This window comes from Megalobrama amblycephala, linkage group LG19 (genome assembly GCF_018812025.1).
Source record: "Megalobrama amblycephala isolate DHTTF-2021 linkage group LG19, ASM1881202v1, whole genome shotgun sequence".
Taxonomy (NCBI): Eukaryota; Metazoa; Chordata; class Actinopteri; order Cypriniformes; family Xenocyprididae; genus Megalobrama; species Megalobrama amblycephala.
This window is the reverse complement of record NC_063062.1, coordinates 14,368,221-14,394,249: the sequence shown is the minus strand read 5'-3', so window position 1 is coordinate 14,394,249 and position 26,029 is coordinate 14,368,221. Positions and strand designations below refer to the sequence as shown.

At 36.7% G+C, this 26,029-nt stretch overlaps 1 protein-coding gene across 3 annotated transcripts in view; it reads right to left on the bottom strand.

The window, feature by feature from the left end:
- gnao1a (guanine nucleotide binding protein (G protein), alpha activating activity polypeptide O, a) overlaps positions 1 to 26,029 on the bottom strand; it is a 104,343-nt gene that overhangs the window by 53,545 nt on the left and 24,769 nt on the right. The gene's annotated exons all lie outside the window — the stretch shown is intronic.

Below are 26,029 nucleotides of genomic sequence, written 5' to 3'. Positions count from 1 at the left end.
TTTATATGGAAGGGTGTTTTTAATGAGGGATAACTAAGTATCTTCATTCACAATGCCAAGTAGCGCAGTGGATCATAACCCAAAAAATGGATCACAAGTATGATAGGGTTGTGGACTGTAGGTTAAAATAATGCAAATGCAAAAAAATAAAATATAACCAACATTTAAAAAGATGTATAGCTATGACAGCAAAATAAAAAGGATCATAAACTTTTAAAAGGGAGGGGAAATCCTTCCTGTATGATTTGTTGCTGATGTCAAAATCATGCTGTGCATTTAATGAAACTTAATTGCATTTTGGCACAATTTAATATACCTATAATACCTAATACATTTTTTTGTTCCATGAGTAAAGCTGAAATCTCACTTATGCTGTTGCTTATACTTTTATGAGATTTCAAGGACATTTTGTTTTACTTTGAAATATAAACTAGTTGTATTGAATGTGTTGGGTGGGGTCACCATTTTAGAAAAAACGGCTATATATATATATATATATATATATATATATATATATATATATATATATATATATATATAACATTTATTTTTAAATAGAATCTAATTTAAATTTCAATTAGATAAATTGACAATATACTAACAAGTACAATAAAAACAACTACCATCTGATAAACAAGTGGAGCTGATCCCACCTCTCACTCGAACACCCCCTCCCCATCTCCCTCCCTCGACAGGGGGACCCATTTTAAACGTAAATAATTCATCCACAGACAGATGCAGCTTTTTATTTGGAGTAAATAATTCAAAATGTGGTCTCTGCACTTCAGTGTGGAGGCCCGCTCTGCAAGTGGAACATTGTATAAAGCACAGAAAGAACCAACACTTCTTTTTGTTCCTCTATGCTCGTAAAAGCTAGAGACAGATGCCACACCTTACTGCTTAAGCATCGTCTATCTTGATTGGAGCACCATGGGTCGATTTGAGGTGGGAAAGTAAAGTGTACATTCTTGAGCTGAAAAGATTTTCAGTGACTGATTAAGAGAAGAATGCATGTGCTTCACACACAGCATCTCCCAACTGGGCTTTGAACTATTCATACCGAGCTTATGCAAATGGAATGCTTCAGGCTTTATGCTGGGAGCCTCACAAATACACAGGCATGCATTACCTAGGACACATGCTCATAAACACGCATACATTTATGTCCACATAAATTCAAATATACATGCACAAATATGCGCACTTGTAGAGCTGCAACCCATGATGCAACACTGCACAATGCCTAGACTGCTTGCAAAATATAATACAGCCTGTCTCATAACAAATGGATTCAATTAAATGAAGGCCTACATTTCCAATTAGAAGACACTTGGTTCTATTTACACAAGCCAATGGCTTTGCTGAAGCTTTGGGGGGATTACATACAAACACCCTGTTCATCACCAGCTAGCTACCTCATTTTCACATTGTACTGCAAAGAAATGAAAGAGAAATACTCAGAAACTTGCAGAAGCCTTTTCATTGATCTCTGACCAAGCAACTGTGAATTATCTACTTAAGTCAAGGTCTGGGTTTCTCAGAATGAACAATTACTGACTTGGCCTTTTAATCTTATTTTCAGAAAGAAAAGTAGGAATTATTTAAAATAACTTGTTACCACTTGTCCTTCACTTCCTTCAATTCCCGCTTTCTTTTTATTCAGGAAGTCAAAATGGTTCTTATGATTAGCTCCAACATGGGAACATTTTCAAAAAGAGGAAAAATGGAAAAATAATCTATATAATCTAATCCAAACTAATGAAGGAATTATTAAAGATTAAACCTGTAACGTCCACCTCTAGAATCACAAAAAATGAAAATTTAAATGTTGGCATTTTGGCAGAAACAATATCTACCACGTATTTTGATATATTGACTGATTGATTGATTGATTGATTGATTGTGCGTAAAAGCTCTGTTGGAAAATCCATCTTATTTTGGTAGCTCGGTTTTGAAACACAGTAGCTAGTTTCTGGTTTAAACTGGTCATTAGCTGACTGCCTTAAAGGGATGGTTCACCCAAAAATGAAAATTATCCCATGATTTACTCACCCTCAAGCCATCCTAGGTTTATATGACAATCTTCTTTCAGATGAACACAATCCGAGATATATTTAAAAATATCCTAAGTCCTCCAAGGTTTATAATGGTTGTGAATGATAACCCACATTCTGAAGACCAAAAAAAATGCATCCATCCATAAAAAAAGTAATCCATACGGTTCCAGATGGTTAATAAAGGCCATTTGAATCAAAAAGATGTTTAAGAAAAATATCCATATATAAAACAGATAAATTCGAATAACGAGCTTCCAGTAAACTACCGCACACAGAATGCGCAAGTTGACTTGTCTGACGCAATGTATGACGCAGGATGTAGGAGTATCGTAAGCTTAGACGCCTCTAACGCTTCAAAAAAAATAGGGCTGGGCAACAAATGCAAGCTCTTCTTCTATTATATCGAAATCCTCCGACATTTCTCTTTAAAATTTCTCATTTTAGACTTCTAATTTGTGACCAGTGTTTTGTTTTGCTCTCTCCTCTTTGCCTCCACGTCATTGCGTCATTGCGTTTGGGTCAAAGGTTGCTCTTCCGGCCAAATTTACGTGCGTAATATGAGGGCGGTTTCTCGTATATTTGAATTTATAAAGTTTTATATATGGATATTTTTCTTACAAATACACATCCCTTCACTTCAAAAGGCCTTTATTAACCATCTGGAACCGTATGGATTACTGTTTTTATGGATGGATGCATTTTTTCACAACCATTTTAAACCTTGGAGGACTAAGGATATTTTTAAATATATCTCAGATTGTGTTCATCTGAAAGATTGTCATATAAACCTAGGATGGATTAAGGGTGAGTAAATCATGGGATAATTTTCATTTTTGGGTGAACTATCCCTTTAAGATGAAATGACCAGCTGGTAGCTGGTTTGTTGCTTCTTCAAGATGGCCTACCAGTTTTTTTTATCTTTCAGGTAGACACTCTGATAAACCAGCCTGGCTAGGCTAGGGGACCAGTTAAGACTAGAAAACCACTTTATGCTAGTATAAGCTCCCTGCCCTTCCCAGCAGGAGCACTATAAAAGCTTAGGGTAACTTAGCAACAAGTCTGCCACGTAATGCAAATTTATTCTGTAATTACCTATTCTCTGAATAGCCTAATGTTTGTATTATGATGTAAAGCTTGTACTGTATGGTAAATGTGTTCAGGTAAAGTACAGTAGGTGTGGGTGTATTGATTGAGAGGGGGATTTTTAAAGGGCAGAGTAAGAGAGAGGAATGAAGCCTCTCTTCTGCATCAGCGCCATCTCAGGCTCACAGGTCTCTCATCTCTTAACCTTCAATTAGTGGCCACAGGCAGCGCAAGGCATTGATTAAGCGCTAAATGCCAGTGCGACACACACCAGCATGCAAACACACACACACACTGTACTGGCTCTTCCTCAGTCTCTGCATTATTGAAGAGCAGTCTTTCTAATTACAGCATGGAGGACACACACACAGCAGGAGGGAAACACCTACACACACCTGTGCTACACACACACACCTCACTGCGCACAGATAAAATTGATTAGAAATCAGATGATTGTTATTTTTCTGTTAATAAATCGGGTAGATTTAGCTAATAATAATATGGCGGTGTATGATGTATATTACAATGTTATGAAGAGCTATATGCCTTCCTCCACTGACGTTCTGAGTTGTTAAAGCATTTGTAAGGATATTGATTTTTAGAAGGCAGCTGTCTGACTCTGACACGGTGAACCGGAACACGGTTTGTGTAACACTAGCAACACATTATTAGCTGTTTGATAACATAGTCAAGCAAAAGGCTAATCGTATTAATTACAGTTGTGTGTCCAATGTTGTAAAGAGCGATACCATTGTGCAGCGTTTACCTCAGTAAGTTGACCGAGTGGATCTCTGAGCTGGCGTGAGTGAGTGGAGATGTGAGAGGAGAGCTATTTTAAGGCATGAAGAATGTTTAAATATGTAATTTTGGTGATCAAAGATCAAGGGATAAAATTATTGACTTTAAAAATCAATTTCTGCACTGTTAGCTTGTTGAAATGAGTCACATCTCCCGTACGAAGAGCTATTTTTGTCGTGTGTGGAGTTGCTACCTGTGTAAAGTATTCCAAATCAATCACCCATGAGGGTCCATTACGATTACCGTAGGTTGCCTTAGAAGGCAGCAGCCTATGTAGGCAACTCGTTAAGTTATGAAACAGAGCTTGTGTGTATCATAAATAATTTGACTCATCGATGTGGTGCAAATAATAGTGGATTTAATGAAATATGCTTTGCCTCCTTCCATGCTAGATGTGCTGTACTTTACATGAGCCTCTGTAAATCTGAGCTGCCTGCAAAGTACAACAAGAGATTTAGGGGATGCTCTAGGTGGTATTTCACTGTTTACCAGAGCAATAAAGAAACTAAGAGAGCTAGAGAGAGACTGAGAGAGTGAGAGCGAGTAAGGGAAAGAGAGTACTGAACAAAGCACTGACTCAGTTTTTTTTTCTTTTTCATTTCTTGCAACAGCAAAAGGCCAAGGACCATTAAACTTTGCTGAATCAACCACACACAGCAAAATGCCTTAAAGGTAAAGTAGGTAATTTCTAGACTACTAGTATCACTAAAAGAAATTGCAAAAAATAGTGACAGGTTTTTCAAATAGTTTCTGTGAACATTGTTTGCTGTTGGTCAAACAAACAGATCATTCTGACCAATTGTTGTTATATATGGCCCAGTCGGGATGCTCAAACAAACTGTAATTCTGTTTGTTGCCACTAGTGGTGCACAAACTACACATTGCATCTTTAAAGTCAGCATGAAACTAAAATTGCAATCATCTTTTCTTCTCTACTGTGACGTATATCATGCAAGTGAAACAGCTTCTCGAATAAGAAAAAATGTAGAGTGGGACTTGATTTTGTCAAGTGGAAATTTATTTGATCATTGGATCATAGTCATTTGCCAATTACTGCAATATTATGTGAGTGACAAGAATTATTGTCCCGCCTTCATGTTGGTGCACAAGTTAATGTTTTTGATTAAAATTATAAGGGCACATTTAAAAAATAAAAAATAAAAATGGTGTGCACAGATAAATAATTTATAATAAACACTGCAATATTCCATAAACAAAATAAGAATTGTCAATTTTGATTTCATGTTCATTTTAAGATAAATACACACTTGTTCAAACTCAGACGAAAACCGCCCTTTTAATTGAACCTTCTCATTACACACCGTTCTGTAATAATATCTGTAGTATTGCTGATTCTGATTTTTAAATGTGAGAATATCTCCAAATGTCTTAAAAACCAATGAATAAAAAAAAAATTTTTTTTAGTGCTGGACCTAAAGTGGCTAGAGGCAAACAACTCTTCCTTAAAATAGACGGAGGTCAAGCATTACACGAGTAAACACTGAACACGTCATTTTGATACATACACACAGGCAGAGAAAGCTAACCCCTGACCTATAAGTCGAAGGAACAAAGAAAAATCATTGCTGAAATTAAGTCAGCAAATGTTGAACAGAACATAAAAAACATTTTTTATTTAAACAATACAAAACAGAAGGATTCCCTAAATATAGTAACCGACCATTAAAGATATGGGGAAATAGATTACGGAACACAGAGCAACTGAATGGACGAGAGGGAAGTGACATCAAGCAAGTCATTGCTGATCATTTCTGATTCTCTTTTGAAAGGCTAATGTTAACTGGTCACTAAATGTTTTATGCAGTGACAGGGATCAAAGTCACCAGCTCAGGTGAAATGAACCTCAAAGCATCCAGAGCTTCCTGGACAGTGATTATCTTGGGAGACACTTTTTTTTTTTAAATCTATTTCTCTAGAAAACCCCAGTGAGGTCTTTGAACCTAAATGACTTGAAATAAACGAGGGGTATTTTAAAAATCCACAGAGACAAAAACGCTCTACAGAAGGAATATTAAATCACTAAGAGCAATCAGTCAGAGGGAAAGAATATTCGTTTCTTACACTGCAACGGCCTAATATTAGGAACCGTTATCATTCTGCTATGCAAATAAATGCATTGTAATGTTCTGAAAGGTTTCAGACTTCAATTCATAATACAAGCCAAGTACGTGAATCATTCTTAGAGCTGCCACAAGGGGTGCTATAGCAGACTTTAGCATAAACTGCATAAACGGGTTAAGCATGGCCAAGTGAACTACTGTTATAGCGGAGCATCAGTTTGAATGGAATCCAGATAACAAAGTCATTATTCCTTATTTAATGGCACAAAGACTTGAAGTTACCCCTTAGTAGTTCTGAAACTTCTGATATCACTTATAATTAGTGATGTTGTCTTCACTGGGTGTGGCATGACGTTATGAGTAGCCAAAAGTAAACTTGTGGCCAGTTTTATTTCTGACGTACTCCAGGCACTTGCGCTACTTCTGACAACAAGACAAATAGATTTGGATCTTTCACTTTAAAGCATCCAGTGTTGACAGTCTCAAGCTGTTGCAATGCGGAGCAAAGCGACAATGGTCACACCTGGTGTAGGCACAGTGCAGTTATGTACAACAAGAAATTGCACTTGCGATGCATTTGTAAAACACTTTACTCCCAACAGAAGTGTGTTTCTGGCCGAGTACGTCACTTACTATCATTAGCTACATTCTTTCATGATTGTCACTCACAGAATATATGCATATGCAAGTTGTTTTGATAAAACAGAACCAAATTTACCCCAAGCACTGAAACTGTCACTATATTGTCTCAGTCTGTTGTGTTCCCTGAACCCCAAGCCCTCCCAGTGCACTCTTCTCATCATAAAGCCATACACAGTTCGGTCAAGTCCTATTCCTGCCTAAATCATCAATTATACATGCAAACATTCTGTATTATTCAGAGCTAACAGCAAAATTGTCATTCTCAGGCAGTTCTGGCGGGACATGCACTGAGGGAAAAGGGGGGAAAAAGTGGGGGATGGGGACACACACGTCACAAAACAAAAACTGGGACATGCTAGAGAGTGTGAGCAAAAAAGCTCCTGCGTTAAGAAATGCCCCAAATGCTGCCAGTCCCATCACAGCCTATCTCCATCCACATCCGGACACTCAGACTGGAGGAGCATGATCCTCTTAAACTCGTCTTATCCGTCTATCAATGGGCTGAGCTGCTCTTCTCCCTTTTATCTGCAGTCTCCACTATCTTTCCATCCATCTTACTTCTTCATTACTTAATTTTCTCTCCATTCCCACCTTGACTTCCACAGTTTTCTTAAAGCCAGCGCATGTGCACTTTTTTGTTTTTTGTGTTTCATCTGTCTCCAGCTTTAAATCCCAACATAGCTCCTTTGGGCACACACAAAAACATACACACCTAAAAACTGTTTTAGAGTTATCTCTTCTTTGATAAAGGCTGGGGTGTAGACTAATTAATGACGCACTCGTTTTAAATTTAGCACATACAAGCCAGTGTCAGACTGCTGCAATATATATGCTTGTGCATACACACACACACACACACACACAAAAATGCTGGGTTGTTTCAACCCAAATTTGGGTCAAATATGGACCAACCCAGCCATTCAATCAATTACATTTTTAACCCAACGGTTGGGTTTGTCCAATTACATATATGACACGCTACTGTGAGCGAGTAAGAAATGCTGCTGCCGTACAATACAGCAAACATGAATTACCCCCCAACAGAGCAGGTAACAATGAAGACTGAACAATACAAGGCAAGTGTACATCATCCCCATCATGCAGGAGACAAGGATGATAATTCAGGCCCCCCCAGCAGATTTACCGCCAAAACATGTGTATTGCTGCTGCTCCGAAGAGCCGTAGGAACTGTGTGTATGCTTAGCTATGTGTGCCAGGCCCTTTAGTTTTATTTGAGAATAAGAAATGGGGCATATGCTTGGTCTTGGTGGACAAGATCTGCCTACACAAGTATTCCCCCAAGCAGATTTAGCCATTAGACATGGGCTGCCATGAGGTGCATATAAGGTGCCTGGGCCTGCTTTGCTGAATGGCTTAACATTATAGTGGACTATGCTATCTGTGCCTGAGCCAATAAGGCTTAAACGTACCTAATTAGAATGTGCACTGTGTAGCTTTTTAACAAATTATATCACGTTTCAGAGTGATAGAAATTAGAAAAGAAACCCCTTGCAACCACCTGAGCAAATAGAATGGTAATTTAGAATTATTTGATTATTTTCATTGTCAAAACCCTCTATCTACCATATGTGGAAGTCATTTGGAACAATAGATGAACAACAGAGCATGACTCTGTCACCGCGTGCATCTGAAATCAGCCAGACGCACTAATGCAAAATATAAAAAAAACCTCGCCCTTGGAAAATAATGAGGGTGTCAGAGGTTTTGAACAAAACATGGTTGAATAAACATTTCACTTAAACGTTTTCTCATATCTGTGGTGCTTAGTCACTGTATTCTCACAGCAACTACATAAATGCTTGCTTCTGCTGTATAAACAGGGTGTATACGTTAGCCAACGCACGACTCATCTCACTCAAATCAATTAAGCAAGACACAACAGTGTATTTATACTTCACCGCAACATCTGCTAGCGTGCTGTAATATTCAATAGTATTGTGATCTGAATTTGTGAAAGTACTAAGAATTGCTGTAAGCTCAGTTAAAAATATGCGAATACAAAACCGAATGCCTATTTCAATTTAACGGGTTCACAAGCCAGCAATGCTTTGTCACTGTATCCTCATAGCAACTAACATTATTTGCTTGCTGCTGCTGCATAAACACAATATTACATATACGCTAACTGCTAATAATTCAGGAACCAATCAATACAGCAGGAACCAATCAGCTGTGCCCTATAGAGAATGATGTGATTGCAAGCAGATTAAGTTAAGGGCCTATCAGCCTGCGTGACAGAACTTTGTATTTTGTCAAAAACGTCTACAGAACAGACTGAAACCATTGAACACAGATTAAGACAACTTAATACGTTGTCTTAAATGCAATGCTTAAGTTAATGTATTTAAAAAATGAATAAATAATTTTTTTTTAAAACAGATGTAACACAATGGCCAAAAACATTCCTCTGCATACATACATAGACCAAAAGAACTAAACTAAACCATCAAAGACCTACGGATCATGTTTTGAAGTTCAATAGTAATCTTGAAATTTATTGTTGAATACTATGTATTTGTTCCACAAATGCAGCTGATGTAGCAGTAGTGCCTCTGCTTTAAGGGGGATCAATATAGAGACACGAAATCTGAATTTTTCACCATACTAATAGTACGGGTACACTGTTATGCTAACACAGCATGCTAAAAACCCTCTTAGAGATGTTGCATCTATTAATTTATCCATATTTTAGCACTGTTGCTAATTTTTTATTTTTTTTTTTAAATTCAAACTAGCCAGCCTCACTGTTAGCCAACTAGTTGACTCCTCCCTACCCCTCTTTTTTGCCTTTCACCCCCCTTCCTCATCCCTTCAACCTCTTGTTACCTCTGTCTGAAGCCCTGCCAGTGCCTTGGTATCCGTGTATGTGTGTGTGTGAAGCAAGCAGCTTCATTGAAAGAGCACTGTGGCCCCTTGTCTTGTCAGCTCCGGTTAAGAGCCGGACTGGTGGAGGCTCAGCTGTTTTCTGGCGGGATTAGTCCAGTTCAGCACACAGCGCTGTTTCCCAATGACTTGCCAGCCCTGGCGCAAGGACAAGATGGGAGTGGGGGTGGGTCTGGGTGCGCACTGCTCTTCCAGGCACGCAAAATGCCTCGACTCCACAGAGACACACAGGTCGAGGAGCTTTCATGGCATGGACATTACTGTGAGATGTTAACAGAATGGAGTGAATGACACAATGTGCTCAGGAGGCCCAGGGGAGAAAAGGGAATCTGCTCCTGAAGGCATTTGTGAATCCATAACAATCTGTATATAAATGTAAAAGCTCTTATTCAGATGATCTTCATTGAAAAAAAATCTAAAATAAAAACAGCACAAAAAGAAAATTTTTTTTTTTTGATTGAAAATGACAGACTTCTTTCTTGTGACAAATGCTAGATTTCTCCAAACACTTAAACCCCACCCCTCCACAATCAACTGCAAGCTTGCATTCATTTTTTAATAGCCACACCCAAATCTTAAAATCCAACCAACGACTGATGGAGAATCGAGTCTTCGCCCTACATTTTTTCTTTTTCGATAAAGTAGCATTCAGATGTACATCACAATACAGAAGAAAAGATCTCTCGCTACTTCCATTAATCATGACTTTAAGTGACGCTAACATGCTAGCTTGGGCTTTCTGGCATCATCATTGCTATAATGCCCATATTCTGCTCTGCACTCCTCAGTTAATGCTCAAGAGCCCATTATCTCAATCCAGTATGACTGGGAGTCAAGATGACATAGTCATCAGATAGAGTCAGTGACATTACTTTGTATTCGTAATTTACAGCATCATACCTATCGAGGACACTGTCCAGCAGATTCTCATGTGCGCCATTTTGACGTCTTCTTTTCAGTCACAAGAGCCATCAAAGGACAAGGACGTCAACTGAAAATCTGAAGCATTCTCACTTGTATCTGGAGCCTCCCAGTGTGAGCTGACAACTGATACAATAACACAAGTATGTGTACATGCACATGAAAAGCTCAACTTCAGTCGGCACGAAACATAATTCATCTTTATAATTCGCGTAAATGCTTTAGTGCGACTGAATCGTCTGTGAGAAAGCGTATTAAAACTGTTCTGATTAGTAGTGATTTTGTGTTCGGTTAAAACATGGTATAAGATGTATATGAAAAACCTCTTTTAATTATCATATTATCTCTTTGAAGTTTATACTCCCTTTGTAGGATTTAGGACAGCTCGAACAGTGATGCAGTGCAGAAATCTCCTCTGAGCTCCTAACTCACCAAAGACATTTTTTGCTTCCTGTTGAACACGCACTCAAAATGTATCTGAGGTGAAGCCAGCTGATATATCGCGAGCAAATGGTGAAGAGAGTTTGCATTTACCCTTAATAGGAAAAGCCTCTCTTACTGTAACTATCGTAATTCTTCTGAAAGACACAAATATACACACTATATTTCTTTCATAAACAGCCAGAGTGAGACTCAGCAGAACAGCACTAGGGACAGTCACTATCTGTAAAACTCTAAGTTGAGTTGCCCTCTAATGCCTTGTTTATCCCTGATGCATTCACTACGAACCAATGCAGACATTGCGTGCTGCTCACAAAGTTCATACTTCAGACATCCTCCATTGCGCTATTCTCTGATATGACAGGTGGCAGCAAAGAGAAAATATCAGATGAACCAGCATGAAACAGACCAAACCCTACTGAGGTAAAAATGGTTAAATTATTTAAATCGTAAAATGTTAAAAATGTATGTTAATCTTTAACATAAAAAAAAAACAGTAAGACTTTTTTTTACCAAAGCTGTTCAAGAACCATAAATAATCCAAAAAGTACAGTGTATTATACAGTGTATTACAAAAGGTACTTGATAATGACCTTTTTAAACAAGAAATTATAAGCTGTCTGAATTCACACTGCAGGTAAATGTGGCCCAAATCTGTTTGTTTGTTTTGTTTTGCCCACATGTGACCCATATCTGTTTTCCCCATGACAGTGTGAACAGTACAAACCACATAGAATAATGTAATAATTGTAATGCGACTGCAGTGTGAACAGTCATATTGAGATCAACATTGGTCACGATTCTGCGCTCATGGGAGTCTATTCAAAAATTTTACATACCCAACGTTATAACGACAGTTGCGAAAGGTAGTCAGTAGAAACGCAGTGTTGTGTCAGAACTCATAAGCTCTATAATACAAGCAAAACATGAGGGCTCGTATCATAAAAGTCTTTTGTCACATCATTGTCTTTATTTTTTTTATATTGCCTGTGCATAATTTAGCTGACTTCTGTGGCAGATCACACTATAAATAAATGCATAATCGCTCATTTTAATGCCCTCCGTGTTTACTTCTGTATGACAGCGCGCTTTGTGTGTTGCCAAGTCCATGATTTTCTTTCAGAATTGGGTAACTTTTTCACTGTTGCCGTGGGTTGTTTTGCAACTCTGTGGGTTGAAGTGACCACATTAATGTGATATTTAATCCCCGCAATGCAATTTTTACCAGGATACCCCATGGAATGCGATTGGGCTAGTTTTGGACTAGTTTTGAGAAGCAATTGAGGAGATTTTGGGGTAAAAACCTGACAACCCCATTAGTATTATTCTTTTGCACATGCAGGCCAGTTCAGAACCATGATCCGTTCACATTGGAAATCTGATATTGGCCACATTTAAAATAACAATGTGAATAGGTACAACAAAATCAGATCTGAGCAAAAATTAATGTGAGCATTAAGGCTCACAGTCTGAACGTAGCCATAGTGTAATCTAGATTTTTTAATTATTTCCTCAACTGTTATTTGAAATGCAGATGCATCTGCAAAGCCAGCCTTCCAGCTAATTCAGCGACTGAAAAAAAATAAAAATACATTTTATACAATATTTATATATACAATTGCATATAAGTATTCACATTTGATTATTTTCTCTCATTATTTGTAACTTAGTGGACACAAACCAAAATATTATTTATGACATAAATGAAAAATCTGGCAAATACAGCTTCAAAATATATAATATTAAAACAAAAAATTCGAAAAAGTAAAACTCTTATTATAAAATGAACAGTTTTGACTCCAAAATTAGGATTGGATAAGCAGCTATTCCAGAAAGATCTACAGTACTATTCCAAATGCACTACGGCTTTTTTTAGAAAGTAGATCAAGAGTGTAAAGCATCATCACAGATCTCTCGACCAAACAAGGTGAGCTTAAGTGTAAATGATGTTCCACACTGTGACCACAGGAAACCAGGCAATCACAGTGGCCTCGCTGCAATATAATGTGCTATTTCTCTTCCAATTTTCCACTGGGTCTTTTCTCGCATCTATAGTAATCTCACCCCAAGGGCCATCAAGATCTGGCAAAATCTGTCAATTTTGAGGATAAGTGCAAGAAATCATTTCTCCATTTGTAATTCGGAGGCTTAGTGCTGTTCTAAACAGCATCGCTGCAGGTGCTGGTGGTGTTACATCCCCAGAAGCGTCAAATCCCAATCTCCCAGTCCTGTTCCATTTCATTAATGGTGCTGGTAGTTCTACCAGTCGCCAATTACATCTAAATCCAGAGCACTACAGAACCTCAATGCTCTCCAGCTTCAGCACTATGCTTATTTAATCTGGCTGGGGTTGAGAAGGCTTTGACAAATGAGGAGGGACTGAAGGAAGGGGTGATGAACCTGTTTTTAGCCTGAATGTCCATTTTGGACATGCCGTTCATGGGACGGATCATATGATGCGAAGGAGTCATTCTTGGTAACAAAGGCAAAGATGTCTCTGAGGGTGCTACGAGGAGAAATTCTGAAAAACAAGTCAAAGCCAATTCAGATCAAAACCAAAAGCCCCGAAGCCTCGACTGTTATAGGATGAGTGCACAGGCATTTCTGAATGAGGCCAGAACTGAAAAATACTGCCATGTCAATTAGGCTGAAATCCACACACACACACACGAAGAGACTAGAGTGTTACTGGGCCGAGAGTATCCAGGTTTTCTACTGTAAATCCGAAACCCCATCTACTGCCTTGAACACGGTGTAGCTGTATTTAAAAGACATTTTTTGTGGCCTTATATAATTCCAATGTAAGTATCCAAAGCTACATTCTTTTTAAGTAATGATAACAGGACAAATTGCTTCCCTATTATGTTCTTGGTCATTTTACTGATTATGATAATTAATAGGCTTGAGGATCTATTGTAGTAATGCCGTTCTCAGGGTGCCAATCAACTGCTGATTGTTAACAGTTGTAAATAAAGATTGATTGATTGTTAATAAAAAATAAACTAAAATAAAGCCAGGTTTCTGCCTCCATTAAACAAAATGAGACATTCCCGTTATCCTTGGGAAGCTTTATGGGTCGGTTCAAGGCCACCAATCGATTTTGTATTACAATTTTATGCAGTCATTCTTCCATTTTTGTCGGTTTTAAAGAGCACTTTCCAGGGCCATTTACTTTAATACAGTGTTGCTAAAAAGCTTAACAGTGGTGGACAATGAAATTTGGTTCTGGCTTGGCCAATAAAAAAAGTAATTGTAAAAAACAAAACAAAACAAAAAAAAAAACAGCAGGAGCTCTTTATATCTCTTGTGCAAACACAAATTGGTTGTCATCACTGTATTCCAGAGGCGAATACAATGTGGGTGTCACGATGGGCATGTAAATATTCATGTGTTGGTCATACTTTCAACAAAGCCATTATTCCTTTTAGTCTGCCCAGAGGCTACAGGCAACAGAAACCATGAGGAAAACCATTAGTGGTATGGAAATAATGATGAATAGGAAAATAATGTCATTTTGCATTGAGGGTAATCCTGTAACAATGGCAAAATAAGAAAATGTACTAGCCATAAATATTTCATGCAAGCCATGAAGCTGTGTACTGCATGGCTCCAGACTGCGACAGAATGGATACATTTTGTGAACTTTTTTCCTGCCGGTGTGACTCTAGAGGTCGCATTTGTATCCGCATCCCAACTTAAGCTAAAGTTACCGTCAAATGTGCATTTCCAAAAGACAAAACGTGTAATATTATTAATTAATATTATTAGTTGTTATTCTTTCCCCCCACCAAATCAGGTGCTGGTGCCACTTTCCATTGAACTTGGCAGCACCATTTTTTTATTTAAAAAAAAATATATATATATATTTGGTCTCAATGATAATGGATTATTTATCTATTTTTCCTTGAATATTTGAACTCGATGAACAGTGCAGGTTATCGTATCATTCAATATAGAAGCTACAAAATGAGGAACAAATGAGGCTTAAATGATTAGTTCACCTAAAAATGAAATAATTATCATCAATTACTCACCCTCATATCATTCCAAACCTGTAAGACTTTTGTTCATCTTTGAAACACAAATGAAGATATTTTAAATGAAATCTGAGAGATTTCTGTCCCTCCTTTGACAGTCCACAAGATTACCACTTTGTCATTAGTGGTATCTATATCTTCATTTGTGAAGATATAAAATATAAGTTTTATAGGTTTGGAACAACATGAGTGTGAGTAAATTATGACAGAATTTTCATTTCATTTCAACTATCCTTTTAATTAATGTTTGACAGTTTCTTTTAACTTTTCTCTTCTTAATATATCACATCATAGCAGAGAAGATTTAAAAAATGACTACTCTTACCAATTTTAAAGATGTGTTGAGACTCCATACCGTACATCTGCCACTCTATGGAGCTTTAATATATTGAGTGTAACCTTTGGAACTGCTGAGAGCCATTATTCCTTCATGACTCTGCATTAACCATTTTACACTCTGATCTCTGACTGACTAGACTCAATATAAGGGAATATACCAGCAGCTCCATAAAGAAACATTTGTAGAGATTCAGATCAGATATTCTAAGGATCAACAATAAACTCATTCATCCTCTTTCTGTCTTTTCCCATGATGTCAAACAGCTTGTCAATAAAGCTCTAATGTTATAACAGTACTCAAGGGCAAACATCCAGCCTGTCACAATCACACTCTCACATGTGCACTCTCATGCTTAAACACACACGTACACAAAGACTGATGCGTCTGTTGTAACAAGAGCCGGGCATATGTCGAAGACGTGGCCGGCTCGCTAGCCCACTAAAGGGGACCATCTGGCTGAGGTGATATTTGTTCGTGATCGCTTTATTTTTGGCTCTCCAATTAAGAAGGAGCAGCACAGATCTGCTAGAGAGTGACAGCAGCACAGTTTGAGCAAGGGCAGCGCTGGGGAGACACATTCATCACACCCCACTTCATTGATTGGCTTTTAGAACTTTGCCAACACATTTTGCTGGAGAAAGTAAAACTCACTAATGCTGAGCCGATTGCACAAATAACCTTGCTGAAGCATGAACCAGCTAAAACATGGATCTAATATTCAGCACAGAAGCATCACATCCATCCAAACTCCTCAGATTTTTGAGCTGTGGGTTTTAAATATGGCTTCTGTAAAAAACAAAAACAAAAAAAAACAGAAGTTTATTTTAAAAAATTCAGATATATAGAAAAAAGTGGATTGGGACAGTTGAGAGTGTGGGGAGAGTGATTCAGTGAAATACCCATTTACCCATTATTATTATTATTATTATTATTATTATTATTATTATTAAAGTTGAGCTCAAACTTGCTGTAAACAGTTTAGGATTGTGAAAGGGGTCCTTGGTTCGTAAATGATAGCGATACCAAGTCTACCAGGACCACAAACAAGCACTGTATTGTATATCTTTACTGTCCACCGAGGTGGAAAATTGTCTTTGGCTCACCAGCACATAAAATAACTACACAAGTAGTGTTAAAAACAACAAAAACAGAACAAAAAACAGACAAATTCACATTTCATAAAGATTACAATTCATGCCGCTGTCATTTAATTTATCAAACACTTGCGGAATTTTGTAATAAAAAAAAGCAATAGCCCGGGTTCTCCAGTGTAAAGATTAACTGAGATAAATTGATTAACCTAATATGTAATTGAAATGCGTCAGAAATAATTATATTTGGGATCTGTATAGATGAAGGCTGGGGAGAAGGGGACCCAGACATTATTTTACTGAATGCAAGCACCAGAGACATGACATAAAAGAGTCTCAATTAAAATGGAGGCTGCAGCGTAATCTACTGGGATAGATATCTGTTAATAATTCTGGAGGGCTCTCGTTCTGCCTCACGCAAAATTAATTTACACATTCTATAAATACGCCTAACCTTCCCCTCTGATTTTTAGCAATGGTACAGGCTGTCTGCAAACAAACAGCTATGCAAAATGCAGGGTGAACTCGACCAAAAAAGCTACCAATACGCAAATATTTTTACATTCAAGATGTTTAAATGTCAATTTATGGCTATATAATGGGAGAACACCCAACTACTCACTACTTCCATGGCCACTGTTAGTCTATAAAATCTATACTAATGTTTTTACCTAAATTAAAAGCACTGCACAATGTTTTACAAAGTATCAAATGGAGGACAGCATGTGGCTATCTCTAGCAGAATACCAAAATAGAGTGCATGTCAAACTGGAATGTTCACAGAAAATCACAGACATATCTGTTGAGCTCGTGAACACAACGGCCAATCGGAGGTGTTTAAGATTCCGCTCAACAGCGCTCAGAATTCTAGGGGGAAATGCTGGTATCATCACATTTTTTAAATTTCAGTATCGACTTGGTAACGAAGTAGGTAATTATGGCAACCCTAGTCGACATTCATGTTTGGAATTACTGTTTGTCACTGAGAATGCTCACAGACTAAAGTCACTAAATTAAAAGCACTGCACAATGTTTTACAATGAAACAAATGGAGGACAGGATGTGGCTATCTCTAGCAGTATACGAAAATAGAGTATGTCAAACTGGAATGTTTTTTTTCTTCAAGTCACCATGAAATAAAATGTAACATTTCTTGTTTTTATGGAAATTTGTATTAATTTATTTATTATAAATTATTTATCCATGCACATCATTTTTTAAATTTTTAATCAAAATAGCTTCCCCTCCCGCTTGCAGTAACATCTACTTTCCTCTCTGATGGCATTTTTATGTGAGGGCAGGACAACCTGTCCATCCAATCAACAATCAAACAATCCAATCAATTCCCGATGGACAAAATCAAGCCCCGCCCTAATTTTCTTCTTGTTCGAGAAGTCGCTTCACTGGGATATATATCACAGTAGGGAAGAAAAGACTATCAACTAACTTCCATTTTGTGCCGATTTTACATAAAAGTACTGTCTCTTCTGCATATTTTTCATTATTTAGAAATGTTTACTTTTATAAATAGTTCCAGGTTATCCGGTGTTTCACACCACATCATTTGCATATAAGCTTTATTTGACAACATATCACTATGAACATCTAAAGGGGTTTTACCTTTAAGTTCTATTTATAAAGATATGCGTCATTGTGAATTTGATCCCACTCAAATAGGAATGTCTGTCATTTGCGGTATATTATTATTAAAATTTTACATTTTTCCTCATCAAGTCTCATAATGATCACTTCCAGATTATAAAGAGCCCCCAAATTCAGTACAAAGCAGTATATGAAATAATAGACAGCCTGTGTTAGTAACTTTAACTCAAATGTTGTTTCCAAAAATAATTTGAATACTGCTATAGTCTTAATGCTATATTCTTATTTTTCTTATTTGAATACAGGTATATAAACCCGTTGTTTTTTTTTTCCAGGTCAGCCTTACATAGAGATTATTTGCTGATGATGAGGCTGTTCAGATGGGTTTTCTCTGGATAATGAGTGGGAACGTGAGCACCGCTGGGGCGTTGCCGGGACTGCAGGGAATATTCTGGTGCCAGCACCCTCTCTTCCTTATTCCCCAACTGTTTTCCCTCTATGACACACACAGAAGCTCACAGACTCATACTTAATAAACAACCACATACCCCAGTGACGGTTTGAGTAGAGAGCAATGGAAGATCTAAACCTAATACTTTGAAGTACAGCACAGAGGTTGAAACCCCAAATGTAAACAATATAGTCAAGATTAGAGTTGTCAAAATTGTGTTTGAAAGCAGGCATCTATCATCGGATCTGTCTATCAGCGGATATATCCGCCTGCTTTCAAACACTCCCATGTGTATCTGTGTAAGCGCTCAGTGAAGAGCATCAAAGATGCCTATTTACAACATGTTTTTGAAATGTTGAACATTGTAGCCAAATCACAGACATATCTGTTGACTGTGTGAACACAATGGCCAATCAGAAGTTTCCGCTCAACAGCGCTCAGAATGCTAGGGGGAAATGCTGGTATCGTCTCATTTTTAAAAATTTCAGTACCGACTTGGTACCGAAGTCAATACTTTTGGTAATCCTAGTCGAGATTCATGTTTGGATTTACTGTTTGACTGGCTGTATTACACATTCATTTCATCAGAATATTTCAATGGAGATCACTAAACTCCAACAAATATTTTTGACTATGATAATCAAAGTTTTTGTTGCAGTGCAGAGAGAGCACATATGTGCATGTTTGCCAGGTTGGGAAGATAGGTACAACACTAGGTGGAAAATGCACCCATTTAAGTTAAATAAAAAGCTATAACTAGAGGATTTAAGCTCACAACATCTGGCAAAATAAAGCATGAAAGCTTGTGGAGGCTTGTTACCAATGCAAGATAATAGAAATGTCAAATGAAAAAAAAGAAATGTTTTCAGTGGGCCAATTATGCTTAATTAATCAAGAGAAGCAGAAATCGTGATCATGATTAAAATACAATAAATCGTGCAGCCCTGCTCAAATTAAACACAAAGAGTGTCTTAAGTCATGCACTACTGCAAAAGAGAAAAAAAATGAGATTTCCATTAAGTTTAAAGGAAAAACAAAGCATCACTAATGTGTCTCAATACTGTAAAATCCACTTTTTGTCAGCATATTCCCAGTGGTCACAGACAGCAATTCGTATGAGTGACTGCCCGCATCCAATCAGTTTTGCCTGAAAGAACAGATTTTTCACACACTGCAGCACCCCATCAATAAACTCATTGTATAATACAGAAAATATAATAATTCAACACTTAATATGCATTAAATGGATTCTGCATGCACATATTTATCGTTATAAGTGAATAAGTTATAGAAATGGCCAGGGAGCAGAGCTCTCACCAGAGTGTCAGCACTAATGCAACATAAATCACTTTAAATTTAGAGCTTTTCACTTCCGCCTCTCAAAGTCGTTCCATGAACAAACAGTCCTAATTCTGATTGCAATCCTATTTTGGGGCATTTTTGAATATAAATTTGCATGCGGTTATCACATAGTCTGGCGACACCCAATTGGGTTTGTAGAGTTTTTCACTCGCTTCATCATGATCCTGCAGTCGAAGCAGAGGGCTTGAATGGCAAAGCCCATCTGTGTCCATCTGGGTGCCAAGCACTGGGCTCACGGCCCTTGCCCACCACAGACTGCCATTTATATTATCAGTCGTGGTGTGGCTCGGGATGTGTGGAACCCTGGCAAGGTCACGCCAACATGTTGGGCCTTATGGAACCCATTCCGCTCAGAGCGGCAGCCATTTTGCTGTAATGTAGAGGAACATAAGCATGGCAGCAATAAGATCAACATCAGATCATGTGTTAAGCTGTGGCTAGCTCTGAATCAAACAAGCATAAATGGACTTCCTGCCACAGGCCTTAGCATCATCCACTATTACACTACAAAGCTGTAGAGAAAAAGGATCCTGGGTGGTTACCAGGACAGCTGCATGGATAGAGACATGACAAAAATGTACATGGAATATGTGTCAAGTATGCATGGCATATACAGAACATGTAAAAATAGACAGCAGCTCCTGAAAATTGACTCCTGTAACAAATTATCACAGAGAGTAGCATAACATATCCAGATACCGGAATCATTCGATAAAGCTGGCAAATGTGTGGTGAGCCTAGACAGGGTGTTTTGTAGTAAAGTGTGTATGGATTTATAGGAAGGCATGAGGCAGATACATGCTCTTTTCCAAAATGACAGGATTTTAATACATGTACATATTATAAAAACCCAGAATGCATGTTTGAGTTGTGCAGTGCTATTTTAGTATTATTTAGATACTATTACAGTATTTGATATTTTGAGTTAGCTTTTATATTTATATTTTTAGTTTTCATTTTCATTTTCATGTAATTTTGTTATGTGCTTTTGTCATTTTTATTAGTTCTACTTAGGATTAGCAATTTACACTTCAATTTAAACTTATTTTATTTCAGTTAACTGCCAAGACAATATTTATAATTTTATCTGTTTCAGGTTTTTAATCTAATATTTATATTTTATTTTATTCAACATGATCTCATTCGTATGTATTTTTACATAAAGTGCGATTCTACCACTTGTACATTTACTTATATTTACACTGACACTGAAACGTACAATATTGATGTATTGACAGCACTAAAACAAATTATTTACGTATGAACAACTTTACAGACATACAAATGTATATGAATCACTATTTATGAATATTACAATCATGGAATTAATATTTTGATTCTACTGTATTTAATTGTCATAGCAATGACACTGTTTTCAGTCGCATTTATTAAACAGTTTACTCATCTACTGATGATAACATTTCGCTCTCTTCTGTGAGACATCTGCTGCAAACTCATTTCAAAGGATTACATAATGTTAAACAAGACTACACTTTAAAACCTTAAAATGAATAACATTTCTGTAATCGTTTAACTATTACTTATTTACAATTGAACCATAAAAATACACCAAAAATGCAGGAGCAGACCCAAATTCAAGCCTTTATTTAGTGATCTTCATCTCCATTCTCAGTAGCAACTGTAAACGTCAAATCCTGCACTTGTTATAAATTCAAAAATTGCCGCCTCAAGAAGCTTTACAACATGTTTTACGGAAGTGATATTAAGCACTCGTTGATTCTTGCCTGCTTCGTCACAGATTGTGACATGCAGTGTTTCAGTTGATGTGCTTTTGAATGAGAAATGCTTTCACAGAGTTGATCGGGATAAGATTTTTAGCATTTAATAACTTACATTCTGCTCTGTACCTCATATAAAACTATTATATACTGCCAGAGAGGACTGCAACTGCATTTGAACTACTTTTGGTACCGCATTTTTGCAATAAATTATTGTGATTACACTTGTCTGTCTTGTGTTTTTCTTTATAACTTTAAATACATAATGTTTACATTTAAATGTTGCCCCAATATGTCCATTTTGCACGTTTCAGCATCTATTCAAACGTACAGCAATGTACATTTTGTACCTGTAAATATACAATTGTACCCATGTATTAACAATGAGACCAGGCTGTTTTATTTCAGTACCATTTCAATAAACAAAACGATTTTTAATAGTTTTAGTTAACAATAACAACACTGGAGAAGAGTGTAAAAATAAACCCAAGAAAAATTAGCTTATGTTTCATTAAGTATTAAAATGTTTGCTAAACATAGATAGATTGGTGTAATATTGATTATTTTATTATAATAAAATAATCTAACAAATAACATATTAGTAACAATACATTTAATAATAAAATAGATTACATAATATAATAAAATATTTAATTTTAATATTAAATTGCATAACCAAAACTATTACATAATAATTCTGGACTATTTTACCCAATATTTCTGTGTGTTTATTATTTTAGGCTTCACACAGTTATCTTAGCAACATGATAGCGCCAAACTCAAATTAAATTTTTTGCAACTCAAGTCTCTCTATATAGAGCTTTAGAAATTAGTTCCATGACAGTTGTAGGATGGATGTAGGCAGTTGGCAGTTCGTGTTTTAGAACAGCGCTATAGCGCTGAACTCTTTGAGAGGCGTGGCCCACTTCTCATTCTAGTCACACACGCTTTGTTTTTGGTCACATGAGATTGTTGCCTCTTTGGTGCTGGGCAGAGTGCATGCGAGTGACATTGCCCATGGACACAGACTTGTGGAATGCATTGAGAGAGAGGCGAAACAAGAGGTTGCCATGGCAACTGGGCCAGATTGGTGAGAGAGAAGAGGAGATATGGAAAGGGAGATATGGAGGAGAGAGGGCTGTGCCTGTGCATACAAAGACAGACAGACAGAAGTGAGAGAGAGAGTGAAAGCAGGAAGCTGAAAAGGTATAAAAGCAAGAAACAGAGACAGAGAGAAATAAAGGGCAAACAGATCTATAGAGGCTAGGTTGTTGAGAGAGCAGTTCCAATAAAAGCTTCACACCTCAGATTAAAAATGTGTGAGCCAGCTGGCCTCAACAAGCCTGAAGGAACGGAGGGCTGAAGAGTTTTGTGTGGATGCGTGTGAGTGATCTGTTCTCAGAATTAGCATATACATACTGTATGCATTTACATTTAGTGATTTACAATGAGGATAGTGTCAGATCTTCTCTCTAAGAACATATAGCTTTGGTACACATCACATACTGTATACCTCACATATTCTGATCAATTCCTCCATTGGCAACAGACAGAACTCAGCCCACATGGAATTGGTGCACAAAGACCTCTAGGAAGGATCTATGCAGAATTCTCTCAGGGCTGTGTTGAGGAACGTTCCGGGTTCAGTACAAGTTAAGCACAGCTGACAGAAAAAAGGCAAAAAATCTGGCTTATGGTGAGGCAATTTCGATGAAAGTGAATAGGGACAATCTTTGAATGGTTTCAAAAGTACAGCCACAAGATATAAACAATGTGTGTGTGATAACATGATTTTAGTGTGGGGAAAAAAAAAAATTAATAACATTTTACGTAAAGTTATATTCAATTTTCCAGCTTTGGTGCCATGACAAAATCACTGTAAAAATGATTTAACCAGCTTTACTGTTCAAATAATACACAAGTTTTAACAGGGAAATGAATGCAAATGGTTTTATAATATTTTAAGTGTAATTAAAATTAAATGAAAAATTGGCCCCATTTACTTCCATTGTAATTTCCTTGCTGTAACTTTGGGTTTTGCCTTTTTAAGAAAACAAGGGTCAAAATTACTAGTATATATATTTTTTTATTTATTTTTTTATTTTTTTTATTTTTTTGGGGGGTAAACTATCGATTTAACTGCCATATTCCTTTATCTGTTTAAGCAGCAGAAACAGCAGAAAATGCAGAAAAGTCAGATTCCATGTAGGCCCAGCAGTCATATTCAAACACGCATACACATTATGCCACATTGCTATCTGTGGCCTCTCTTTTTAGGTACATAGATCTGATGCCCTTCAAGGCCAGTTTCCTGAGATGTAACTCAACCTGGAAATGAAGACGTGTTCTATTTCTCACAACAGAAAATATCTCAATCGATGGCTGCTAGATATTTCAGATTACTGTTTCTTCCATACTGATAGCTTTGGTTTGATTAAAATGAAACATTGCTTCCTGCTAAAGGTCAATGAGTTCACTGACACTGACATTATGGTGAGAGAGCTTTTGGGAAAGGGCACAATGGGATTATGAGTCTTATATTGTCACTGATAGAACGCATTAGCAGAGAAATCTTAATCTGAAGCTTCCCATCAGCACCAAACCATTTTACTTATGTATTAGGCAGCGGGAAACGATATCTGCTGTGGCTGGAGTCTATTGACATTTACCACATCTGTTTTTCTTTATATTAGATTACTGGTTGTGTCTTTAATGCATAGAGACTTTAGTAGAATGATTTTTTTTTTTTTTATTAAAAGGAACATTCCAGGTTCAGTATAAGTTAAAATCAATTGACAATTGTGGCAAAATGTTTTTACCACAAATTAATTTCTACTTGTCCCAAGAAAAAATCTGGTTTACAGAGAGCTACTTATAATGAAGTGAATGGGGCTAATCTGTAAACATCAAAATGCTCAATGTTTCAACAGTATAGCCAAAGATGTGTGTGTTAAAGGATTAGTTGACTTCAGAATTCAAATTTCCTGATAATTTACTCACCCTCATGCCATCCAAGATGTTTATGTCTTTCTTTCTTCAGTCGAAAAAAATTAAGGTTTTTGAGGAAAACATTTTTTCTCCATATAGTGGACTTCACTGGGGCACAGATGCTTGTTTTCCACTGCTCTGCGATCCGCCACGCATGACGTAATCATGTTAGAAAGGTCACACGTGACATAGGAGGAAGTACCGCGATAGGACGAAAAACTCCATCTCATTTTCTCCTCCAACTTTAAAATCATCCGATATTGTTGTTTTACCTTTTTTTGTAAAGGGCATGTGGCTTAATCTTTGCACATTCACTTTGTAGACACTGGATCTGTACTTTCCCCTACGTCACGCGTGACCTTTCTAATGTGATTATGTAATGTAAAGCAGATCACAGAGCAAGTGCAAGACGAGTATTTGTGGTTAAAAAGTATGTATATATACATATGAAAATGTATATTAGAAAATGACCGATCGCTTCAATAGATAAGACCCTTATTTTTCGTCTGGGATCGTGTCGAGTGCCTCATTTGGACCTTCAACCCGTTAAACCCCAGTGAAGTCTACTATATGGAGAAAAATCCTGGAATGTTTTCCTCAAAAACCTTAATTTCTTTTCGACTGAAGAAAGAAAGACATAAACATCTTGGATGACATGAGGGTGAGTAAATTATCAGGGAATATTAATTCAGAAGTGAACTAATCTTTAAACATGATTGTAGATTGTAACATGAAACTTACAAACCTGTATAAAACTATATCCAATTTTACAACTTTACAATCTTACAACGCAACACCATAAACCTTAAAAACTGTAAAAATAACTTAAACAGCTACAGCTCAAATGATACAAAAAGTTTTAACAGATAATAATAAATAACAATACAATAAGTTAAAATAATGACTATAGTATATAATTTATTAATCATATAAGAATTTATATCATTATAAACTGTTATTATGTTGTTAATTTACTTGTTATTACTGTATAAATTATTATTATTTAAAATATAATCACATTGCTTGGCCCCATTTACTTCCATTGCAAGTGCCTCATCTATATATATATATATATATATATATATATATATATATATATATATATATATATATATATATATATATATATATATATATATATATATATATATATATATATATATATTTTTTTTTTTTTTTTTTAAGAAAATAAAATTAACTCATACTGAACCTGGTATATTCTTATAAAAACATTATTTACTAAATGCAAAAAGGTTTGAAGGTCTCTTTAAAACTATATATCCTTACTGAGTTCAATTCATTATAGCTCATAGTTGCAGCCACAGGAACTATGAAACTGAGGCTACAAGCCACTGTCATTGACCCATCCGATTCTCCTGAATCATCTTACACACAACAGTATATATTTGTCTTGCACAAATGTACTTGGGTTTCACTTTAAAGTAAAGTGAACTTACAGTTGATCATAAGTGTTTTAATTATAATCCATAAG